Genomic DNA, 19,591 nt, shown 5'->3' with positions numbered 1-19,591 from the left:
GAACAATGGCAGGAGGGTACTCGGAATGAGGAAATAAAGTTTAATTCAGGAATGAACTCGATGGATGAAGCTGTACGCATAAACCGGCTTCGGTGGTGGGGTCATGTGAGGCGAATGAAGGAGGATAGGTTATTTAGGAGAATAATGGACTCTGTTATGGAAGGAAAGAGAAGTAGAGGGAGACCAAGACGACGATGGTTAGACTCTTTCTGACAATTTAAAGATTAGAGGTATAGAACTAAATGAGGCCACAACACTAGTTGCAAATCGAGAATTGTGGCGACGTTTAGTAAATTCACAGAGGCTTGCAGACTGAACGCTGAAAGGCATAACAGTCTATAATGATAATGAATGTATGTATGTATGTATGTATGTATGTATGTATGTATGTATGTATCAAAAAAATTAATTATCACTGACATATAATTCATAAAATAATTTAGATACAAGCCCTGTAGATACCCACAACAAACATATCTTCATAGGTTCAATTGTTTCTCAGAAAAAACTTCTATGACACCCTGAGTTTATTATTATTATGGAAATATTCCAATTACATTGGTGCCAGAATACAGTAGGTTCAATTTACATATAGATTCGCTTTTAATTTCTAGGTATATGTCAAAAATGCAAAAGATGTGACCGAAAATATAGGATGATTAGTTACAAACTTATTGAAGTTTTATAAGTGTTGAACTGTAAAACATGGCACAACTGAATCAGAAGCTCCGAGTGAAAATGCACCTTCGCTCTGTTAAGGGCACTAGAAACTTTCAGCTGTTTGCAACAGTATGGGCTGAACATATGATTCAACGATCTACTATGGCTACTACAACCCAAATTTTCATTCCGCCCTTGTTGGGGGCGGCGGGTCTCCTACACTGTAACGCCGTCTCTCAGACCAAGGAGATTTTATCCGGTGAAGGTGAGGGGGTTGGCAGCTGTTGCTTATACTGCGAAATGTTCCGGCATTCGTCTTAGTGTAGGAGAATGGAAAACCACGGAAAACCATTCTCAGGACTGCCGATGGTTGGGACCAGAGCAAGAGAATATAGTTCCGTCTAGTAGCGATGAGGACAGGAGCCAAACCGTTTATAGAAACTGTTTCATCGGACGTACACTCACCCGCACAGGGCCGCTCGGTTTGGGTTACGTAGCTATCAGCTTGGTATCTGTAATACTGCCAAATAATTCAAGTATTAACTTAACGGAGGGGCAAATTTTGCTCAATAATAGCAACAATTTATAATTTCCTGTACAAATGTTCATCCATTTCTCCTGTACCAAGTTTAAACTACACGCCTGTCATTCAATCGGAGGTTCTCCGGAGGCACCAATTGAAAGCGCCCACAGCCTCCGCTCCGTGAAAAGTGCTAGTATACTGCTTGTAGTTTCTGGAAATCTTGCAACGCACAAATTAGGCCTACATTGGCTTTTAAAGGATATGTTGAACATGAGGATATGGTTTTGAATGTAAGTATTGATTCTCAAAAGTTCCCGAATGCATTACATTCAATTATCAACATCATCACAGTCATCGTGGTTGAAAGAAGGGGTGGGTAATAGAGAAGTATTTCCAGAAGGGTACACAGTCTATCGTAGAGACCGAGGGGAGAAAAAGGGAGGGGGGGTGTTTATTCTGGTGAAGGAAACTTACTGTTCACATGAATGGTTTACCGATGAAAGGGATGAAATATTAGGGATAAAATTAGTTTGTGATAATATGAAGGAGGTGGGAATTATAGGAACATACAGGCCTGGAAGAGAGGAAAGAGACATGGAAATCTTTGAAAAAATAATAGATTATACTCATAAAAACAATAATAATGATATGGTAATAATTGGGGGAGATCTAAATTTGCCTGAAGTTGAATGGAAAGGAGCTGCAAGTGAAGCCCATGAACAGAAACTGGCAAATAAGTTAATTTGGGAGGGAGGATTTACACAAGTAGTACAAGAACAGACTTGTCTCAATAACTTACTAGATGTATTCTTGGTTAAACCATGGGAAATTGTTGATAAAACTGAGGTAATTGAAGGAATAGGAGACCATAAGGCTGTAATAATGAATGTAGGACTCGTACCAAAAAGGCTTAATAAGAGGGTTACACAAGACAAGAAATTGTACAGAAAAACTAAAGTTGATGAATTTGGGACTTACCTTAAATCACAATTCAGTTGTTGGATAAGTGAAGGGAGTAACGTGGATACACTTTGGGCTAAATTTAAAGGAATTATTTGGGAAGGAGAGAAGAGATTTGTACCTGTTAAGAAGGGTAAAACGACCTCAGACCCTGTTTATTATACAAGGGAAATAAGAAAATTAAATAGAAAATGTAGAATAGTAAACAGAAAAATCAAAGAGGGTAGGGAGAGTAGAGAAACTAGAAAACAGCTAATGAGGGAACTGAATAGAGTGAAAAAGGAAGCAAACGAGAATTATATGAATGGCATACTTCAAGAGGGTAATGACCACAAAGGGAAATGGAAAAAGCTGTATTCATATATCAGGAATCAAAAAGGAAAAGGAGTCCAAATTCCTACGATGGTGGGAGAAGGGGGTGAACACTATTTAACACATACTGAGAAAGCAAACCTATTTAGTAGGGAATTTAGAGATTCAGTAGATGATTGTCAAGAGTTGGAAACCGAAACAGAAGATAGAGAGAGAGAGAGACAGAGGGAAACAAGAAGCTTCTCATTCACAAACGAAGATATTTTCAAAGAAATCCAACTGCTTCAGCAAGGAAAAGCTGCAGGAAGTGATCAAATTACTGGGGAGGTATTAAAGACAATGGGGTGGTACATAGTGCCTTATTTAAAATTTCTCTTTGACTATGTCATAAATAATAGTGTAATACCAAAGAAATGGAAGGAATCTATAATAATACCAATTTATAAAGGAAAGGGTGATAAAAGGAAACCAGAGAACTACAGACCAATCAGCCTGACCAGTATAGTTTGTAAAATTCTGGAGAGTTTAATATCGAAGTACATCAGAGGGATATGTGATGATAAAAATTGGTTCATGAGGAGCCAGTATGGATTTAGAAAGAAATTTTCTTGTGAGGCACAACTGGTGGGATTTCAGCAGGACATATCAGATCAGTTGGATTCAGGAGGTCAGTTAGATTGCATAGCCATAGATCTTTCCAAAGCCTTTGATAGAGTGGAACATGGAATATTATTAAAGAAATTGGAGGGAATAGGATTGGACGTAAGGGTTACACGTTGGATAAAAGCATTTCTAAATTCAAGGGTTCAGAAAGTCAAAGTAGGAAATAATGTATCTCAGGAAGAGAAAGTTTGGAAGGGAATTGCACAGGGTAGTATAATCGTTCCGTTACTTTTCTTAATATATGCAAATGATTTAGGGAACAATATAACATCAAAAATAAGATTGTATGCAGATGACATAATTGTTTATAGAGAAATAAACAACATTGAGGATTGTTCAGAATTACAAAGGGACCTTGAAAGTATCCAACAATGGGTTGAAGAAAATAATATGAGGGTTAATGGAGGCAAATCAACTGTTACAACTTTTACAAACAGGAGCTTTAAAACTGAATTTGAATATACTTTGGATGAGGTAGTTATCCCAAAAGATGGCAAGTGCAAATACTTAGGTGTGAGATTTGAAAGTAATTTGCACTGGAAGGGTCATATTGATGACATTGTTGGGAAAGCATACAGATCATTACATGTCATAATGAGGCTACTTAAAGGATGCAACAAAGAATTAAAAGAAAAAAGTTACTTGAGTATGGTTCGTCCATTATTGGAATATGCAAACAGTGTTTGGGATCCTCACCAAGAATACCTAATAAAAGAAATAGATAGTGTGCAGAGGAAAGCAGCAAGATTTGTAACAGGGGATTTCAGGAGAAAGAGTAGTGTATCAGAAATGTTAAAGGAACTTGGGTGGGAAACTTTAAGTAAGAGAAGGGAGAAAACTAGACTTACAGGATTATATAGAGCCTATACAGGAGAAGAAGCATGGGGAGATATCCGTGAGAGGCTTCAGTTGGAAAATAATTATATCGGCAGGACTGACCACAAATATAAAATTAGAAGGAATTTTAGCAGAAGCGATTGGGGTAAATTTTCATTCATTGGGAAGGGTGTGAAGGAGTGGAACAGTTTACCAGGGGTAGTGTTTGATCCTTTTCCAAAATCTGTACAGATATTCAAGAAGAGAATAAACAGCAACAGAGAAAATAAATGAAGTGATAGAGGGCATTCGACCAGTGCAGGTTATTGTAAATAAAAAAATGTGTGTGAATAAATTAATTCCATCCCCTGGTCTAAGGAGTTTGGACAGCCAAAGTAGGGGACTGCCTGTAGGGGTGAAGTACAGTGGGGACTTCGAGGGCCCTGGGACCGCTACGGTAGCTGTGAAGGCCCTTCAGGAACTCTGAAAAGTGGTGGCAAAAGGGGCTCTGGTTAAGACGCAGCAGGTCGTTATGCTACTTAGGATCCAGAACGGGTAAAAAAAATAGTAAATAAATAAATGCAATGTAAATATTAATGTTATACCAGTTTTATAGTATCATTTGAAGCAATTCCACATACTGTATATCAGTTGACTATATTTGCAAGTAGTACAGGAGATATTATAATTAGAATTTTGTAAACAATATAAATTTATTAAGGATGAGCTGTGTGTTTAATAGAAAACATTGTTAGTGTAAATTGTATAATATTGTATTATAGGAAAAATTTTCTTCTCTTGTTAATTTAATATTTAGTGCTTGACAATAATGTATTTTAGTGTACCATTTGCCACCGAGGTAGACACCTCATTTGCAAATAAAGAGATTTTGATTTGATTTTGATTGATTTGATCTTCCTTCCAAGTATTGGGCCATGTGTCCCGTTATGGTCTTGCATTTTTCTTTTTGCAAGACTTGAAAGCAATCAAATGTTCTTCCGATGGGTTGCTAGCCTGAAGGAAGTAAGACGTTTTACAATTATGAACATTTGACGAAACTCACTCCGTCTTCAAGTAGAGCTGTCGAAATGCTCTGTCTCCTTCCAATTGTTGCGGCCACTTTGCTTAATGTTTTCCAAGGATTCCGTATACGATACCACCCGGAAACGATGCTAAAGTGGTCCCTTATGCAAATACACCGCTGATCGCTTTTCCAGTATAGTACTTGCTCTAATTATCGCAGTGACAGGACGTTGACACCAAGATCCGTAAGTATGGCGTAGCCGTCATTTCTTGAGATAAGAGTTTCTTGAAGAACGCTTGTTCGAGGATTTAGCATTGATGGGACAAATTTCTGGATGGTTGATCCAGGAAATCGTTTCTTTGAGGAGTGGATAATGCAGGACTTTTACAAAGTGATTTAATTAGGATGCTCGCAGGGTAACATAATTTGAACGAATAATCCGGTAAGATGGAAACTTATAATCGAGGTTCTACTGTACACTGTCTTTTGAAAAATAACAGCTACAGCCTTCATCACGTTGCGGAAAGCACAGGTTACTGGAGTGCACATATACAGATAAATAGCACATAACTCCCAGCATATTAAAACAAAATCCCATGAACTATTTAAGGTAATACTCTACTTATCAACTCAATTTGTCGGTTACTGGACTATCGAAAGCTTGCGTGAAAATTTGGCGAATGTTCAAGGTTTGTAAATCTCACTGGATTTCCTTTATTCTGAAGAAAAATTGGCACTTCAGATAATGATAAAGAAGTCTGGAGATTATATCCATAATATGTTGAAGACAACAGCCAGCTCCAGAAGGATCAACTGAAACTTTTTCTATGGAATCGATACAATCAGAAAATATTTCGCCCCCACGTCAATTTTGAGTTCAGTTTTTCATTCATTACTTCCTCGGCTTGGAAAAGAATGTCACATACATTTTTTGAAGGACATGTTAAAAACATTTCATTGTTGCTTGAACCATAGTCTTTCTTTTGGTGAGAACTAAAAATTTACTTTGAATATTCTCACATAGAGAATGGGCACAGGGCGAACACTTAATAAATTTAGAAGAGTGATTAACAATGTACCCAGCCAAATGGTACACTAAACACTTCTCAATCAAAGAGTTTCGAACTGTGCTATCAAATTCAGGTACAGAGCTTTTCCAGTCTTCCATATTTACGTCTTCTTGAATGACAATTTTTTGCTTAATGGAAGTTTCCACCAATTGTTTCAGTCAAGATCAGATCCCCTTTAGGTTTGCAATTTCCTCCAACATCTAAAGCCTGCTTTATTGGGACGCAGACATGAAGTAGACGCAAGTGAAGGAAATCTATTGTCAATGGATGATCATCTGAACCGAAAGAATGCATAATTCTGAAGTGATATAGATGTAGATTCCCAATGGGAGCCTGAAATATTTATCCCAAATGAGTAAGTTTATAATACCAATATACGAGGCGTGTTTTTTAAGTCTGTTTGAAAATAACTACACAATGAAAGACGATTTCAAACACTACATTTATTTGGAGATTCTACATACTCTGCTCTATTTTTCAACATAGCCGCCAAGTTTAAACACTTATCATACCTTACAACTAAGTTTTGAATACCCTCTTCATAGACACTTGCCGCCTACTCCGATAACCATGTGTTCTTGATCTTGCGTTGGGACAGAGTCTGTTTGGCCTTCACCTTTACAGGCGAATGTGTGTCTCTCCATTCCATGCTCTGTTGCTTTGATTCGGGCGTGATATGCGAAACCCATGTTTCATCTCCCATTACGATTTGACTCAACATGTCATCACCTTCTTCAGCATAATGAGTCAAAAAAGTCATCGAACACTCAAATCTGTACAAGAACAAAAGATTTGAGTGTTCGATGAGTGTTGAGTGTCCCAGCGCAAGATCAAGAACTCTTGGTTATCAATTTTTTGCTTAATGGAATTTTCCACCAATTGTTTCAGTCAAGATCATATCCCCTTTAGGTTCGCAATTTCCTTCACTTCATCTTGATCCTGATCTTGCGCTGGGACAGAGTCTGTAGCCTACGCAGTGGCCTCCACAGTATGCACTAGCCATGCGTCTTGACAGGTGTGCTATTTACCAACTTATGAGCTGAACTTAGCACACTGCGGCAAAACGCTGTCAAACAGGAATGAGTTAGCTGGAAAATTTATAATGTCCAATAATGAACCAACTACGGTATATTGGTATTAATTCCAAAATGCCGTTCCAAGGGATCCTGGGTGAGCTTTCTTGTTAACACATACCGTATTTGATCACACGTAACTAGCCACGGTGTATTGTGACCGTATCAGTCATTACATATTTATTTCATAATTAATTTAGGCGGTGAAAACTTTTGTCAAGCTCCCTTGTCCATATTACAGTAAAGTTGTATTAGGTTGCATCAATTTGCACACCACCTCCGACTTGGTGGTGTAAATTTAAAGTGCTGCGTGTGCTATGCTACAGCTCAAAGAATTGCGCACTGTTTTCTTTTGAGTGATTTGCATTTTACTTCTTCTAAGTTTTACAATGTCTACCCCCATTTAATTTTTTATATCGCCTCTTCTACTGATCCTCGGCTGATGATGACCTGGACTAGGTTCGAAACCGGTACCATTTCTACCAATTATTAAATGGGAATGTAATTCACTACATTTCTTATTCTTTTGTATTGAATAGGTTGAATCTCTTTATCAATTATTTCAATTTTAACTTTGGTGGTGTAAACACGAGTCCATCATAGCTGGAAGAATCCCCAGAAAGAGAGCGAGCTATGAAAAATGACAAGAAAGAAAATCTATACTGATAACTTTGCCCACTAAAAATGGCCGAAACACGGCAATGCCAATGTGCAAGATTGATTTGTATTGTAGGATTTCGAGATATGCATAATAATTAGTAAGGGAAACCTCGGCATGTCATATCTTTTCATAATAGACCTCTGCCAAAATTTGAGTTATTTATAAAATTTTAACGTGTGGAAAATTACGCCACCATAGGATTATATAAGCACTAGTAGCGTACCCACGCCAACTAAGTACGCAGACTCCGAATGGGGATTCCCGTAAAGGCATCATTTTGATAATAAATTTTAAATCAACCGCCGATCGATGCGTTTTCCGCACATAACTAGATTACTTAAAAGTCTGAGTCACACGTTTGAGCGCATTGCCAATGTCACACAACCCGTAGAACCACTGATACGTAAAAATGTGGTGGGGACTGACTGGCGTCTATTGTTCGTGTAGGGCTGAAATTATATAAAGAGCAGCCATGTTGAGAAAACATTCACTTGACACGAAAGATTGAAGGCAGACATACGGTCCGCTGGTGTTCTGGCCTTACCTGTATTCGGGAGTCCTAATATACATTTTGCAAATACGTGGTGTGAATGCAACTTATTTCAACGTCATTAGACTTGTTACAGTAAAGAAGAGGACCCTGGGATTATGAACGTGCTCAGTAGGACTAAAAGAGGATTCGAACCTGTGATCCACGTCGGCACATGGAGGCTAAACGACGATAAGGGCCTTCCCTAGGCCCGAACCATGGATTTCTCAACATGACGATAAGTAATGATCGACTTCTGGAAGAGTTCTTACAACACTTTAATGGAACACACTCGAAACATTGATCGACCAGCTAGTCGAATGGGTACTCGAATGTTCTTTCGATATTTAAAAATGTACATGGAAATATCTACAACATTCATAATGTCTCTACATGTATCTGGATAATAAAACCTTACTGTAAGTTTCCAGAACCCTTCAGATATACCAAATAAGTCTAATATATGAACATTATGGAATTTTCTACAACTTTCGTCCATATAGATTTTGAGGTTAAACAATACGTATTTGAGGTTATGCAGTTTTATACTACATATTTACAGAGAAACCATATACTAGTCGTGTTTAACACTTAATAAAATATAATTTAGCATTAATTAAACTATAATTAGAATATATTAAACACAATAATTGAAGGTTTTATGTCAGTTACGATGTCGTACCTACGACAGTGCGTGATTTAACTATGAAATATCAGAAAGGTTGAGAGTGCTTTAGATTAGGAGGGCAAAATATAGATTTGTATTATTGATGATTTCAAACCATAATGTTTATTTTTGATTTATGGAATATTCAACTTATTTTGGTAATACATGGCGATAGTGTCTTCAAAATACCAGTATTGGCATAATAATCATGGGGGTAGGAAGGCACTCTTGTTTTAATGTAATTTTGCATGAAGAGAATAGGTAGATGGCTGTATTAATTATTTGTGTATGTTGTGACAAGCCTGAACACGAATGAATGCCCTCTCAGTGTTAATGTTTTCCTTTTATGTCAACAAGTATATGCTTTTCTTTAATATTAAAATAAAATTATGGATACATTTAAATCCATATTTGATTTTTGTCCGAGTTCAAACTGTAGGAAAACACAGGCTGAAATTTTCTATGTAGTCGGATGGATGCGAACCTGGATATTCTGAGTCTATAGATGTGAAACTGGAAAGATGAATAGTGGCTTGATACTAAATTAAAGAATTGTAAGCAGGCAGAGAATTAATATAAGCCAGTGGAGCTATGGAATATAAGAGGATATCAGTTGAAATGATATTATTTACCATGATGTATTTTCAGGGAGACGGTTCGTCTCGCCTTGAGTTTGTTGACAAGGAATGAGCTCTGGCCACCCATTATTAGGTGTGGTTCTGCATTGTGTGATTTATGATTTTTAGAAAGGGTGTGTTAGCAATCCCTTGTTAGAAGGGTCACTGCCAATAGTATTGTTCAAGCCTGTCCAACAAGACTGAAGGCTTAGGGGTTTCGCATAAACCTGATTACATTTAAAGGATTTCTTTTTAACTCGTTCATGTTTATTTCTGTAAGGAAATTAAATAACTGGAACGCCAGTAATGCATGATTCGTTGACCTTATGAATAATTGCGATAGGGAGTTTTTAGAGACCCGTTTGTCGGTGGCATCCTGGCAACCACAGGTTCGATGTCCAAGGCAAACCATGGAATTTTTGTCACACACAAGTTTTTTTTTGGTGTGTTGTATAACCAGTTGCATGTGTAAATTGCTAATACTTTTGTTTTAAAATAAGTGTACATAATTTTTGAAAATGCTCTTTGAGATGTGTTTAATGTTTTTGTTTGAATTCCAAAAACAGGTTCTGTCTCGTTATTTGTCATCGGATTCATTGCAATGTGGGTTCGATTTCTGGACCCGACATTTGTCTAATTTTATTTTGATGGTTGTAATTTTGCCCACTAGTGTTAGCTTATTCTTTTGTTTATTCAATTAATAGTATAATTAATTAGTTAGGCGACCACTCCAAGTTGTCTCCAATTTCAACATTGATAATGTGTTTCTTCTAATATTGAAGAAAGCTTGTAATGAGAACCATCGCATTTACAAGGATTTTTCTGTTCTTAACAAGGATTCAAATTAATAATGATATAGGTGTACTGACTGTCATGTCAAAAAGGAATGGAACGATTAACTACAGTATTTCAACTGATAAAATGGTCAAATATGAATTATTAAAAATTCTCAATGAAAGGAGTGACATCTCCAAATTTGTATTTAGTACATCGGACATTATATACTTTATTTTATTACTGTAGAATTATTCAGGGTTGATTTCAATTAATCGTGATTTTATCAAGGAATAATAAATAGGATTTTAAACTTTCTTTGCTTGTCATTTTGCCAGAAAAAGAATGCATCCTAAATTTTCCTCCGTTCCTTTACGCCTTTAAGTTAGTTTAGTGTTATATTTAGATCTTATGCCGCAAACGCACCATGGGCCCGGGAGGCCGTTGGTTTGATTCTTTGGAACGGAGAAGTGCAGTTGATCATTGCAGGGTCAAAAGAGCTTTTGTTCACCCATCACTTGGAAGTTTATTTTTCTTCGTTTTCTAGATCAGATTGTTGACTCTAGACTTAAAAGGTCCTATACCATCGAACGCCTTGGCATATGGTGTTATATGGCGGTAGCCCGAAATTATGGGGACAATGATGCTGTCGCATGGTTCTATGGGGCAATGGCGTGTGTGGTATGGTTGCAGTATATTTGGCACCCTATCTTGAACACTTGAAACTGCAGGAAAAAATCCCTGCACGTAACTCTCATTAATTTCTGACTCACAACTAAGTATTTTCTATTTTCCACTTTGTTGATACATTTGTTGCTTATGGCAACTTATTGGTTAAAAGTGGTACATGTTTCGTATATTATTAACATCTTCAGCCACGTAACACTGTTTAGTTGAAAAATTCGTATATAGACAAAAGTATTAATGTTTTGATAGCATAAGAAGATTAAATGGCAACATTAAAAACAAAATACTCCTGAGAAAATATATAAATTCTTATTACAATTGAAAGCGGTTGTCAAGGAAACACTTGTACACTTGTCCATGAATATTCATCAGGACATATTCTCTATGGACTATTGTACAAATGTTTCCTTGACAACCGCTTTCAATTGAAGACATGCTCGCATAAACGGTCTAACCCTCACTTTGCTTGAAAGGAGAAAATTTAAGTTTTGCAAACGGAACAAAAAAAATATACTGCATTAATTTTACCTGGTGTATTGCACATCAAATCAAAGTATACATTCAGCAAAATCTTTTCATAGCAATTTTAAGTTGTTTTATTGCAGACTGGCGATGTAGTAGCTAAATGAACTTAAGGGAAGTTGTATACTCAATGTACATGTGTTAGTTTTGTAACATACCTACCTGACTTTGTGATAAATGGAAGGGAAATACAAATAATTCTGGCAATAAATTATATAATATAGATAAGGAAAGTGTTGTTACAAACAATTTTTTTTTTTTTTGCTAGGGGCTTTACGTCGCACCGACACAGATAGGTCTTATGGCGACGATGGGATAGGAAAGGCCTAGGAGTTGGAAGGAAGCAGCCGTGGCCTTAATTAAGGTACAGCCCCAGTATTTGCCTGGTGTGAAAATGGGAAACCACGGAAAACCATTTTCAGGGCTGCCGATAGTGGGATTCGAACCTACTATCTCCCGGATGCAAGCTCACAACCGCACGCCTCTACGCGCACGGCCAACTCGCCCGGTGTTGTTACAAACAAATAATACATATCAACAAATGCAATAATGAGGTTGGCCTTCAGGTACTTAATCCTGTACCATAACTTAATCATAATCAGGAATATCAAAAAGTGGATCGTCGTCTTCTTCTTGAACGGGACTACATGCATTGGAAGGAAGATTTCTGTAGTATGCATGATACAGAGGGGGTATGTAATCCAACAAGTCTAAAATATCCTTAATTTTGGCTGGAAGTACAGCTCGGCAAATTCACTCTCTGTGTCCTCCGTGTTTGTTGTTTACAAGCAGTAGCCAGGGTCACCAACATTGATACAATGAACATTCTGGAGTACGTACATTTTCATATATAATCAGACACATTGTATTCTCAGTAATAATTTTTTTAAATTAAAATTCTTATGTAATGTTCATAATGTTAGCCGCTTTCAGCAAATTAGTTGTTTCAATCATTGGTTCACCACCACACTACACCACAATGTTAGTGCTAAGCCTGCAATGTTGCGTACACTTATTTAATTTCTGCTCTATAGGGGTTAGCCCATTTTTGCATTCTGACAAAGGCCCTCAGGTTAAACACTCAAATTTTCACCTACTGTATCCCTCTAAATGATCCCTCCTGATATTAGCGTATGTAGGAATAGTTACTATTCATGTTGCTCAATAGACAGCAGCACCTAACTCACTTCTTTAATTTTGAGGGTTAGACCGTTTTTGCAAGCATGTCATCAATAGTAATAAGAATTTATATATTTTATCATGAATATATATTTTTTAATGTTGTCATTTAATCTTCATGTGCTATTTTCATGACACTTTCTCTCAAAGCATTGATACTTTGTCTATATATGAATTTTTTATCCAAACAGTGTTACGTGGCTGAAGATGTTAATAATATACGAAACATGTACCACTTTTAACAAATAAGTTGCCATAAGCAACAAATGTATCGACAAGGTGGAAAATAAAAAATACTTAGTTGGGTGAATCTGTTAATGGTTCATGTTTGTGGGTTACTGTAGTCACGTCCTAGTTCGTGAACCATGGGCAACGGCTGAGTGGCCTAGTAAGTGGTCCTGAGAGTCGGGATGCCAGTTGCTATGGAACGGGAGTGGGCATCTCAGACATATTCTGAGTTTGAGTCATGGCCCCCCTTGTGCTCAGGCGGCTAGGACTATACAATTCACCGGTGGTCCATAACCCGTTAGAGGAGAGATCCTCACTTGGACTATGTGCAAGTAGGGTAGCATCCTGCTTCATCAATTTACCGAGGTCAGAACATTTTAAGCAAGCCTCGGACCTATGGGAGTAATGGAGTCCCACTCCCATTTGACAGGCGAGGGACTCCTTGGAAACAACTTGGCGAACTAAATGGAATTCGATGGGGAGCTATCAATATTAATGGGGCTTATGGAAGAAAGTAGAACTGGCTGAGTTAGCAAAGAGGATGCATCTGGATGTGGTAGGAGTAAGTGATATTCGGGTAAGGGGAGATAATGAGGAAGAGATAGGAGATTATAAAGTGTACTTCACGGGTGTTAGAAAGGGAAGGGCCGAGTCTGGGATAGGACTCTTTATCAGGAATACCATTGCACGGAACATAGTTTCTCTTAGGCATGTAAATGAGCGAATGATGTGGGTAGATTTGTCAGTTGGAGGAATTAGGACTAGAATTGTCTCCATGTATTCACCATGTGAGGGTGCAGATGAGAATGAAGTTGACAAGCTTTATGAAGCATTGAGTGACATTGTGGTCAGGGTCAACAGCAAGGATAGAATAGTGCTAATGGGAGATTTCAATGCGAGAGTTGGGAATAGAACTGAAGGATACGAAAGGGTGATTGGTAAATGTGGGGAAGATATGGAAGCTAATGGGAATGGGAAGCGTTTGCTGGACTTCTGTGCTAGTATGAGTTTAGCTGTTACAAATACATTCTTCAAGCACAAGGCTATTCACCGCTACACATGGGAGGCTACGGGTAGCAGATCCACAATAGACTATATCTTAACAGACTTTGAATTCAGGAAATCTCTTAGGAATGTACGAGTTTTTCACAGATTTTTCGATGATACAGACCACTATCTGATCTGTAGTGAACTAAGTATCTCTAGGCCTAGGGTAAAGTGAAATCTGTCTGCAAACGAATAAGGATAGAAAATCTCCAGGACGAGGAAATTAGACAGAAGTACATGGATAAGTACATGGAGATGATTAGTGAGAAGTTTCGAACAGTAGACAGTAAGCAGGTTCAGAATATAGAAAGTGAATGGGTGGCATACAGGGATGCTGTAGTAGAAACAGCAAGGGAATGCCTAGGAACAACTGTGTGTAAAGATGGGAAAAGGCGAACTTCTTGGTGGAATGATGAAGTGAGAGCAGCTTGTAAACGTAAAAAGGCTTATCGGAAATGGCTCCAAACAAGGTCCGAGGCAGACAGAGATTTGTACGTAGATAAAAGAAACAGAGAGAAACAAATAGTTGTTGAATCCAAAAAGAAGTCGTGGGAAGATTTTGGTAATAACCTGGAAAGGCTAGGTCAAGCAGCAGGGAAACTTTTCTGGACAGTAATAAAGAATCTTAGGAAGGGAGGGAAAAAGGAAATGAACAGTGTTTTGAGTAATTCAGGTGAACTCATAATAGATCCCAGGGAATCACTGGAGAGGTGGAGGGAATATTTTGAACATCTTCCCAATGTAAGAAGAAATCATCCTGGTGGTGTTGCAAACAGCCAAACTCATGGGGAGGAGGAAAATGATGTTGGTGAAATTATGCTTGAAGAAGTGGAAAGGATTGTAAATAAACTCTATTGTCATAAGGCAGCAGGAATAGATGAAATAAGACCTCAAATGGTGAAGTATAGTGGGAAGGCAGGGATGAAATGGCTTCATAGAGTAGTAAAATTAGCGTGGATTGTTGGTAAGGTACCTTCAGATTGGACAAAAGCAGTAATTGCACCTATCTATAAGCAAGGGAACAGGAAGGATTGCAACAACTATTGAGGTATCTCATTGATTAGTATACCAGGCAAGGTATTCACTGGCATCTTGGAAAGGAGGGTGCGATCAGTCGTTGAGAGGAAGTTGGATGAAAACCAGTGTGGTTTCAGACCACAGAGAGGTTGTCAGGATCAGATTTTCTGTATGAGCCAGGTACTTGAAAAATGCTACGAGAGGAATAGGCAGTTGTGTTTATGTTTCGTATATCTTGAGAAAGCATGACAGGGTACCGAGGGAAGAGATGTTCACTCTACTGGGGGACTGTGGAATTAAAGGTAGATTATTAAAATCAATCAAAGGCATTTATGTTGACAATTGGGCTTCAGTGAGAATTGATGGTAGAATGAGTTCTTGGTTCAGGGAACTTACAGGGGTTAGACAAGGCTGTAATCTTTCACCTTTGCTGTTCGTAGTTTACATGGATCATCTGCTGAAAGGTATAAAATGACAGGAGGAATTCAGTTAGGTGGAAATGTAGCAAGCAGTTTGGCCTACGCTGACGACTTGGTCTTTATGGCAGACTGTGCCGAAAGCCTGCAGTCTAATATCTTGGAACTTGAAAATAGGTGCAATGAGTATGGTATGAAAATTAGCCTCTCGAAGACTAAACTGATGTCAGTAGGTAAGAAATTCAACAGAATTGAATGTCAGATTGGTGATACAAAACTAGAACAAGTCGATAATTTCAAGTATTTAGGTTGTGTGTTTTCCCAGGATGGTAATATAGTGAGATTGAATCTAGGTGTAGTAAAGCTAATGCAGTGAGCTCGCAGTTGCGATCAGCAGTATTCTGTAAGAAGGAAGTCAGCTCCCAGACAAAACTATCTTTACATCGGTCTGTTTTCAGACCAACTTTGCTTTATAGGAATGAAAGCTTGGTGGACTCAGGATATCTTATTCATACGTTAGAAGTAACAGACATGAAAGTAGCAAGAATGATTGCTTATACAAACATGTGGGAACAATGGCAGGAGGGTACTCGGAATGAGGAGATAAAGGCTAATTTAGGAACGAACTCGATGGAAGCTGTACGCATAAACCGGCTTCGGTGGTGGGGTCATGTGAGGCGAATGGAGGAGGATAGGTTACCTAGGAGAATAAAGGACTCTGCTATGGACGGTAAGATAAGTAGAGGGAGACTAAGACGACGATTGTTAGGCTCGGTTTCTAACGATTTAAAGATAAGAAGTACAGAACTAAATGAGGCCTCAACACTAGTTGCAAATTGAGGATTGTTGGGACGTTTAGTAAATTCTCAGAGGTTTGCAGACTGAACGCTGAAAGGTGTAACAGTCTATAATGATAATGTATGTATGTATGTATGTATGTATGTATGTATGTATGTGAATCTGTTAAAGTGCGATACGGACCATGAAGTTGATTTTATGTAATTCATTTCTGATGTCAAAAAGATCTACGGTACATACACAAAATAAAGTTTGGGTATTCCGTGGACGTGCCTACATTAAATATTGGGACTCCACCAATTGCTGTTACAGTGCTTTATGAACGTGACAATACAAGAAGCTACATTTCTTTCTACCTGCAGAACGGTTGAGGCTAGCTGTTGTAACAGAAATACCTAACTCGCAAACCCCCGCCCCAAGGCCGCATTCCTAGCCAGTCAGTCATACTCAGCCATCCCTCTCACTCTTCCGTCTTTGTCAATATGCTTATCACTTACCTGTCCGACAGAGCATGAGGTGGAGGGGAATGATTAAAATGTAATTAAAACCTGTCCTTAAATCAATTGGAAGCTGACAAATGTTTAAACAGTATTTTTAGTTAAGGATATGTTTTAATTATACTTTTAATTATACTTTTATTACATCTTAAGTAATTAGTTTCTAAAAAGTTAGTGTTTTTTCAAATATGCTTCCGAGCAGAAGCTTAAAAAAAAAAACTTAAAAGATGTTTTATCTTTTTAAGAAGAATTTTTGAACAATATTTTAGTTAAGGACAAGTTTTAATTACGTTTTAAGCATTCCTCCCCACCTCTCTAACCCTCCCCCCCTCCCCCCCTCCCCCCACCACACCACAATCATCCTTCCCCATTAGACAAAGTCAAAAGTTTTCCATGAGAAGAGATCAGGGCTGATACGAGAACATACACTGTCTATACTTTCCCCTTTTTTATACCTAAGCATAAGTGAATGTAGCTTATGATGACCACAGGCAAAGAAAGGTATCGATTAGGGGGTCAAATAATTATTTGATTCTGAGATTGTCATATCGATACGTACATGAAGTAGATAGTTTGTAATGCAATATAATCACTGGAGTGCATATATATCGGTAACAGAAAAAATTGTGCGCGCTTAATCGCTCGTGTAATGGATGAGTCAGTGATGGGGTTCTTGCTGTAACCAAACAATAATACACAGTTTAATATAAGAATTTTCAAAGGACAGACAACAAACTGTTGTTAGAATGGGGTTCTCGTTACATGCCATACTCGCAATAGCGGACTTCTACTGTATTGTGATACAGGTCGCCGACTTCTCTCAGCTCTCCTAGTACCTGAGAAGAAATGTCCATCGCATGCAGGGGCCTTCCTAAGCATTTTTGCTGTCATTTTAGGCTTTTATTACAATGGGTTTGCCACTCCTAAAAGGATTTCAGAGCAGCTTCCAGCAGTGATGAGGCCTGTCCTAATGTGTAGTACAGGCGCCTTCTGCATCCGCCACTAACCCGGGGACAGACGCTGCTTGATGGGTTCCAGTGTCATTTCCTACACTGAGGGCCATCATCCCACCTAAGAGAACTCAACCGCTCAAAGTCATTGGTCCTCTTAGGGGATTGGAGTTATTTCTCGTCATCCAACTTTCGGCGCAGAGTTGCTGACTATATGGTCTACTCTATTAATGTAGCAGACTGGACCGTCCAGATATAAAATGGAGCAAATGTCCATGCTTAATGGACACGAAGATTGGAACATCTGAAAAAAGTACTGGGAGGACTGCAAGGCCCTAAAAACTCCCTTCAAAGAGACTTGGATAAAGGACTAAAGTGAAATACACAGTTCAAAAAACGTATGCCATGCTCCACAAAACAATATCTCACACCCAGGTATATTACCAACTAAACCTTGATTCTTTACTGTTGAAGTATACAAAAGAATGTCGATGGATTCGCGTTCATTTTCAGAACACAAAGGAAAATGTCCAAATAGGGGCAAAAACAAAGTGTTAACAGTCCTCCAGGGTGGATTTTTATCACAGTTGGAGAGCTTCAGTATGGTGTACGTCCTCCATGAGCATTTATCACAGCTTGGCACCTATGTGGCATGCTCCGTATAAGTCGATGGAGGTCACATTGCAGTATCAGGTCCCATTCTTCAATGAGAGTCTGTTCGAGGTCTTGGAGAGTCTGTGGTGGAACAGGACGCCCACGAACACTTCTGTCAAACCTATCCCACATGTGCTCGAAGGTATTAAGGTCGGGACTCACTGCTGGCCATTCCATCTCTTGAAAATACAGTTCTCGCAAGACAGCTCTGGTGATGCGCGCTACATGAACTCTGGCATTGTCGTGCATGAGTACGAATTCAGGGCCAACACTGTATGCAGCAATCAACACATGTTGTAGCAGTATCAGCTCGATGTACCCTGCAACGGTAAGATTACCAAGGACGACGACAAGATCCATACCGCCATCAATACTGATGCCACCCCTCACCATCACAGAACCTTGTCTGAATCAGTCGCCTTCCTGGACAACATTTGGCATGTACTGTTCACCACGGTGTCTCCACACACATTGACATCCATCACGCTCTGTCAGGGGGAATCTGGACTCGTCTGTGAACAACACAGGTCTCCATTGGCGAAGTTGCCAGCTGACGTGGGTATGGGCAAACAAAAGGCGAGCTGCACGATGTTGCTGCGTTAAATGGGGCACTCAAACAGGATGCCTGGGTCTTAAGGACACTTCCCTTAACCTGTTCCTTACTGTCTGGTCAGACACCGTGACCAGTGACCCTCCTGAGGTCTTGTTGCAGTTCTCTGGCAGTTGCTGAACGATGCCGCAACGCACAGATGGTCAGATATCGGTCATCCTGTGAGGTTGTCATGTGACTACGACCTTGTCCAACCCTCCTTGTGAACTGACCTGTCTCATTGTAGCGATTCCACAAGTGTTGAATAACTGACGGAGAGACACCGAGATCCACAGTAACACGACGAAAAGTCCATCCTTCCTGGATCAAAGTGAGGGCCCTTGCAACTTGAACTTTGTTAAGATGTTTCATGGGATGTGCTGGTTTACGTACAGTGTGCTCAAATGACCGCAGTAGTCTGTGTACCTCACAACGACACACCGCTATTCACTTTACAAAACAATAAGTTAAATTGTACAAGATCCACCTTTTCAATACAAGATATGTTGTTGATTAAAATTACGACATCATTTATTAAATGGTACCGGTTTCGACATCCAAGGACGTCATTATCAGCCAAATAGGATCATTATACAAAGATACATATTAAAATTAAAATGCATAAAATTGACCCTCATAACTAAAACTATCTATAACA

At 38.7% G+C, this 19,591-nt stretch overlaps 1 protein-coding gene across 2 annotated transcripts in view; it reads right to left on the bottom strand.

Moving 5' to 3' along the window:
* LOC136858618 (arrestin domain-containing protein 17) overlaps window positions 1-19,591 on the bottom strand; it is a 156,254-nt gene that overhangs the window by 60,600 nt on the left and 76,063 nt on the right. The gene's annotated exons all lie outside the window — the stretch shown is intronic.

The sequence above is a fragment of the Anabrus simplex genome, chromosome 1, assembly GCF_040414725.1.
Source record: "Anabrus simplex isolate iqAnaSimp1 chromosome 1, ASM4041472v1, whole genome shotgun sequence".
Lineage (NCBI taxonomy): Eukaryota > Metazoa > Arthropoda > Insecta > Orthoptera > Tettigoniidae > Anabrus > Anabrus simplex.
This window is presented reverse-complemented; position numbering and strand designations above follow the sequence as displayed.